We start from the raw sequence: 6,945 nt of genomic DNA, 5'->3' as shown, positions 1-6,945 counted from the left end.
GCCCAGCCGGGGGCCGGAGGGAGGCGACGGACCACCGCCTCCCCCTCCACGCACTTCGCAGCCTGGGGGTGCAGGCCAATGGGCGCCGGGGGGAGGGGTTAGGCCCGGGTGAAAGCGGGGGAGCGCGACCCCGCCCCGCCGCCCTGGTCTGGAGTCGAGGTAGGGATCAAGTGATTTGAAGGCTCGTGAGAACTTAGGGGCCAGGAGTTGAAGACCCAGCCCCCCTGGATGGCCAGTCTCCTGGGCTGACTTGATCTCCCCTAGAACTCACCACCCTCCTCCCTACCCGCTCTAAAGCCCTCTTCCTTCTCCCTCCCAGAACTCAAGATTCCTGTCAAAACCAGTTCCTCCTCTTCCTCCAGGAAGCCCTCCTTCCTGGGCAAGTCCTAGGTTTGGGATCTTCACTGCCCTCAGGGCCGGAACTGTGGGAGGGTCAGCTAGGGATGCGGTGCCTGTCTGATGTCCTCAAATATAATCTCTTGGATAATGTCTCTATGGCCAGAAAAGGGGAGGACTTCCAGGACAGAGGCAGTTTAAAATGAGATTCTGGAGCCAGGCTGCTTTGGCTCCAGTCCCCACTGTGCAAACTCTGTGAGCTTGGACAAGTGAGTTGGCCTCTCTGAGTTTCCATTCTTCGCTTGTACATGGGAAATTCTAGTATCTAGCCCTGGGGTCTTGACAGCAGCATTGACTAAGATACACATGTCTCCATAGAAGGTTTTCATCGATTTTATTTGCTGATGAATAAATTACTGTTGCTACTGTTTCTGTGGCCCAGGCCACAGTAACACCACTGTTAACAGTGATCAACCTCTTCCTAGTACAGATGGGTCAAATGGGGCTTAACGAAGGGAACTAAAGAAGTGAGGCAGTCAGTAACTTGCTCCCCAGCCCTCAGGCCACCTCTTTGCCCATCTGCTAACTACTGTCTCCTGCCAAAGCTGTTTCTGCTACACCAGGCTTTGTCACCCCAAGAGCTCTCTCTATACCTCATCCACAGTTCTGCCACTACTCTTTCCCCATTTTCCCCTTCAGGTAAATTCTTGGCCAGCCTTCCTATGGGGCCCAAAGGGACCACCTTGTTAAGCTTCAAGGAGGAGGAAGACCCTTGAGCCTTTCCTGGAGGACTTGTCTTACTGAGAAACTGGAGTTTCCACAATGGAAACTCGAAAGAAGGCATCTGAGGCCCCAGAAAAATGTGAGTAGTTCTGTAGGTCCAGCTCTCTATTTCACAGGGAACTCAGCAGCCCCACCCCCACACCCCCGCACCCCCACACACATACACACACTGGCATACCACAGTTGGTTTGCAGAACTCACATACCTTTGATACCTTTGAGTCCAGGAAAATTTCCTAGGAGGGAAACATCATTCCTTCTCTGTATCAGTGAAGAGTGAGACATCTCTGGAGAGAAGGGCCAGGTGCTATGTATAGTCAGTTAGACAACCAGACAGGACATCTTGCTGAACCTGGCTAGACCCCTCCCTAGTTTGTTGCCAGAACCCCTCCTCTGCCTGCACCCCGGGTATGGTGAAGATCAAATGAGATGCTGTGTGTGAAAGTGCTCTGCAAACTGTGAAACGGCGTGAGAGAAGGGAAAAGCTGCTGAAGTGTCAGCATCAGGAGGGAGCGTGGAGTGTGGGATGCTGGGGGCCTGGGCATGTGAGGGAGAGTGGAAATCAGTGTCACCTGGGGTACAGCTCACCCTGGAAATGTCCACGGTCAGACCCCTCAGAAGAGGTCCCCTGCACTCTCAGTTCACATGTATTCCATTCCACATGTATTCCATCTTCTGTTCTGGATCCGGGACCTTACTCTGGGTCCTGGATCCCGTGGTGTGTGATCTGTATCCCCTACGATATATCCTGGCATGAGCAGAGAGCAGGCTGGCGTGGGATGCAGCTTGAACGCACACAGAGCCCCTAGCCAGAGGGCAAGCGCCAAGATGACCCTGCCAGGGTCAGGCAGGGCTGCTGTCCCACTGCTCAGTGGATCTGGCCGAGGGGAGAATGGGGTTGGAAACCTACTTCTTACTTTCCCCAGTGCCCACCAATCCAGACGTAGGCTGAGTCCCCCGAAAGGGGCATTTGTTTCCATCATTGCTCCTGTGGGGGGTCGCTCTTGTATCCTCTCCAAGCGGCTGTACAGACAAGTGGAAGGGTTCAAATCCCAACCACTCCTAGTAACACTGGGCTTGCAGAAGGCATGGAAACTAACATCAGAACTGGGAAACCGGAACCCAACAGGATTGTCTGTCCCCTTCTCTGTGAGGGGGATGCCTGAGCCCGGAGGGGCCACAGGGTTTGTCTGAGGACTTACAGTAACTTTCTTATCAGATTTGGGACTAAATCCGTGTCCTGGGGCGCAGCTAAGTATTCTAGCTGACAGCTGCTCCCTTCCCTTGGACTGCCCTGACCCAGGTATATGACTGTGATCCCTCTAAGTATTCTCTATTCTCCTTGAGCTGGAGCTATGCCAATTCCGTTCTCCCTGAGTGGACCTTCCTGAGGGCAGGGCCAGGCTCTCTGTCTTCTTTACCCCCACCCAATCTGCCACCCAAATGTAGTGTCAGTGCCTACGAAATCAACTTCACCTTGAGGTCTCCACAATGAACTTCTCTCTCGCTGCCTGCCTGACTTCAGAAAGAGTGGAAGCCATGGGGCCACCCTTAGGGGTGGGCTTCTCCCAGCAGAGCTCCTGAAATGCCTTCTCCATCTTAAGGAAGGAGGTTGGGGTTCTCTTTAATAGCTTTTCCCTACCCTAAGGTGCTCACTGCCTCAGCTTCCTGCCACCCGCCAGCCATCCAGGCGGGCAGCAGCTAAAAAACATGGATTTTAATTCAATTTTCTGAGACGTGGCTGAGGGAGATGAATGCCAGGCTGCCCTACCCAGCATTCATCTCTCCTGAGCAGCAGATCTCTCCCTGCCTCCTGCCCCTCATCCTGCCCCACCCACCCCAGCCCTTATTGTTCCCAGATAAGAACATGAGAGGGAACCTGCAATGCTTTTGTTATGGATGACTGACATTTGCAGAATGCTTTCCTTGTCTTGGGCCAGTGATTCTCAACCTTCTGGTGTTATAGAATCCTCAGGGAGCTTTTAAAATATACCCTTGCCTGGGCCTTACCTGAGATCCTTAGACAATGGGTCGGTAATAAGACCAAGGCTAAGTATTTCCTTTTAGGCTCCTCAGGGGATTGTGGAGCCAAGGTTCAGAACTGTTATCTCAGGGCCAACACCAGATGATGACATGAGCCCCCCAAGGTGGCATGCCACACCTCCAGAGCGTAAGAAGCACGCTGAGATACTGGCCCCTGGGTGGCTGTGAGCAGCCTGCTTCTTTTTCCCCAGGAGCAGTGTAAATGTTTTTCTTTTCTACTTGCTCCAGGACATGAACAGGTGGGAATTAACTGCCCTGCATGCATATGTCCATTTAATTCAACTTTGGGGAATATCATGGGCTTTGAATGGCAAATTGTGGGATTGCTCTCTATGAAGGAGCAAAATACAAACCCCAGCTCAATCTCCTGGAATTCAGAAGCTTAAACTGTGCCCCTCTGGGAAAAGTTTGATTCACAAAGTTCTATGGTCACTTTCTGCATCTGCACCGGGATGCAATGACAAATGAGGCTCTAAGGAGCCCCTGGTGCATCAGGCAGTGCCTACTCAAGGCCTAAATGCACAGCTCCCTAGAAGTATGTAAGCTATGCCCTTGGCCCTTGGGAGTTCCCTCACCCCTGAGATCCCTGGGAGAGCTCTGTTCCAAGGACAGGCACTGGAGGTCAAGGCCGCTCTTATCCTTCCCCTCCCACCCCTCCAGAAGTAGCTTTCTCATCACATGAACCAGTGCCGTCTCCAGCCCCATGCACCCCAGGGACCCTAGTCCTCAGATCCTTGGCATTCTCTGAGAAACCAAGCAATGAGTGTTCGACCGCCAAGACCCATGGTTTTCAAATTCTTTCCAGGGGCACTAGCAATCTTTGAAGCTGCCTTGCCAGAAACCTAAGAGGAAGGGAGACCCTCTTCAGAACTGACTGGGAGATCCCCAGAGCTGAGGGGTCCTGTGTCCTTTCTGTCTGGGGGCGGCCACATGTCAGTTTCCAGACTGATCATGCTCTGCCTTCTCCCCTGAGTGATAATCCCTCTTAGGAAGTAGAAGGGAACACTTTAGGGGGTTGGAATGTGCTATGTAACAGAGTCATCTCTTGAAGCCAGAGTAAAAGTGAAAGCCCAGTGTCCAGTGTCTCCATCCCCCAGGTACGTGAACACGCAAAGGCAGCCTCTGTGTGGATCAGCATGTGCCCAAGCACACCCAATGCTGGATGTGCCCAGAGGTGCGCGCACACATGTTCCGAGCGGGCACACACCCTCACCCCTCACAGATCTGCAGTATGAAATTGCATCTTCTCCACCAAGACAGAGCTGTTTCCTCTCCTGCAGCATTGCATGCCTGCAGCAGGCTCTCTGCAGGCACAGAACTTCATTAATGTCAGGCAGTTCTCATCAGACAGTGACATTTCCCATTCACCTTCCGTAGTCCCCTCCCCGGGAACTCAGCTGTTTACCCAGGGGAACTGAACTCCCTGCAAGGGCCTCTGGGTGAAGGAGAATGCACTGCTTCTATTCTCATCCGCAACTCTCCTCTAGCCACAGGGTTTTCTTTTCCGTGCACACCTGCCGTCTTGTGCCCCGTGCTGGGCACACTTGAGTTGGCATGCTGCGTCCTTCTTCTGGACTTCCTGCAAACAGGCCAGTTTGTGTGTGTTCAAAAGCCATAGTGCTCATACATGCCCTCCAATTACTTGGGGCAGGTGGCTACTTTCAACCTGGTCCGGCTCCTTTGGAGTGGATGCCCGAGCCCCTTCTGTCTGCTGGCCCTTCCCATTTTCAGGCTCATAGTCAAGCACTTGCTGTTACTCCAGCTTCCGTAGAGCCCGACTGGGATGCCCTGAAAATAACCGTGTGTCCCAGTCCATCCCAGACCCTGGCTTTAACACAGGGCCTTGGTAAGCCTGTAGGTGTGGAAATTACAGATAATTCATGTGGGAGGAGGCAGCCTGAGAGGCACAGATACAGCTGTTCCCAGAAAAGCAGCTCAGGATAATAGGGGGCCTGTGGCAGGCTGAGCCCTGACTCGGTGTCATGCAAACGATGCTTGCTGATAATTATATTAAAAGTAGGGCAAATAGAACCTTCTTTGACGACCAACTTTGGAAGCAGGTTGGCAGCTATGACACAAGCATTTGCCATGGCTGATGGGAGCATTGTCTGTGAGAGAGTCACTGGCACACCAGTGGCTTTGAGCTGTGGTTAGGGGGGTGGCTGGGCCCTGCAGAAAAGGGTTCACACAAGGCCTCATAGACACTCACAGGCAAGGCTTGTATGCTAGGTTTCTGTTGCTGTGTAACAAGTTACCATAAATTCAGTGGCACTAAACAGCTATATTTGCAGCTCAGGCGGACCTCCACTCAAAGTGTGATGAGCTGCAATCAATGTCAGTCAGTGTCCTCTGAGACTCTGGGTCTTCTGTTTGTAGAAGGCACACTCAGCTTCCAGAGGGTTGGCACTACCCCTGCCACAGTCCCTACTCCGTCACGTCCATTTGCTTCTTCAAAGCTGACAGGAAAGACACTGCTGCCTGTCTTTGACTTCTAGTTCCCCCTGAAAGGGCTCACTTTCCTAATCAGTCCAGACCCTCTCAGGATAAGCTCCCTTTCAACAAACTCTAGCAACATTTGCAAAATCTCTCCCCCTTTTCCATATAACTAGCCTGTCCAGGAAAGAGGAGGTGTCTGTGTGGACTTATATACCGGGGGACAGGAATCTTGGGGACCTGGCAATTCTATCTACCATGATTTCTGGCACCTAGAGACTAGACTGTGAGGGGAGGGGTAGGGGTCATTCAGATGGCCTACTAACTAAACCTCCCTATGGTTCAAGGCTGTGCTGGTCTCTTCCATCCCCAATGCTTGGCATGGAACTCAGGGCTCCAGAAATATTTACTAAATGAATGAGTCGCCAACTTCTAGCTCCACTGTAGAGGTGAGAAATCCAAAGCCCAAAAAACAGGAAAGAATTGCTTCAGGTCATCCAAGGCAACAGTTGACAAAATGAAACAATGATACTCACCACCATTTATTGAACACTTAATATATGCCAGGCACCCTGTTTAGTTATGTTACTATTTCCCTGGCTTATCATAAAGCTGCATGATTAAGGATAGTGATGATGGGAAGAGAACAAACCTCAAGGAAGCGTGTCCAAAGATGTGACTAGCACAATCTCTCTGCCAGCACTCAAGCTCACTGGACGTGATCCTGACGTTCCTGGCGCCTCCCTTTCTATGTCTGCGGAAAGGACAGACTGAGAGCAGAAGTAGCACCAGAAGCCAGGTATGTGGGGATGGCCGAGGATGCTTGGCCACCTTCCTCTGTGCCTCCCCTTCCTGGTCCCCCTCTTCCTCCTCAGGGGAATTAAGTCATCATACTGTTTCACACTGGGCCACCCAGGGCCCAGCAAGCTGGGGAGGTGTTTCTAATTACTCATAATTAGCCAGCCTGATTAGTCCTGTCATCAGGGATTGTCTCTTTTAGCTTTTTCCTTTTGTTCTCAGGACAGCTCTGAAAAAGACAGGAGCTGTCTGCAGTGGCCGGGGAGAGAGGACATAGGGAAATTTGGAGTGGTGAAGTGGTATTTTATAACAGAGACAAGTTATCTCACCAGATCTGTCAATTCTCTGCAGTCTCACCACCAGATTGCCAAGGAGAGCTCTCCTCTATCCAGGACACAGGGAATGCTGGTCCTCTACACTTGAAGACTGTCAGGACTCACCCCAGGGAGTATCCTCCAGAGATATGCAGATGCATTACCTCCAGCTACTTTAAGTCTCTGCTCAAACGTCAGTGCCTTGACCACCCCTTAACCGCCCCCCCTCCAACATGAGA

Source organism: Condylura cristata, unplaced genomic scaffold (assembly GCF_000260355.1).
Source record: "Condylura cristata isolate star-nosed mole 26May11 unplaced genomic scaffold, ConCri1.0 scaffold00005, whole genome shotgun sequence".
NCBI lineage: Eukaryota > Metazoa > Chordata > Mammalia > Eulipotyphla > Talpidae > Condylura > Condylura cristata.
This window is presented reverse-complemented; position numbering follows the sequence as displayed.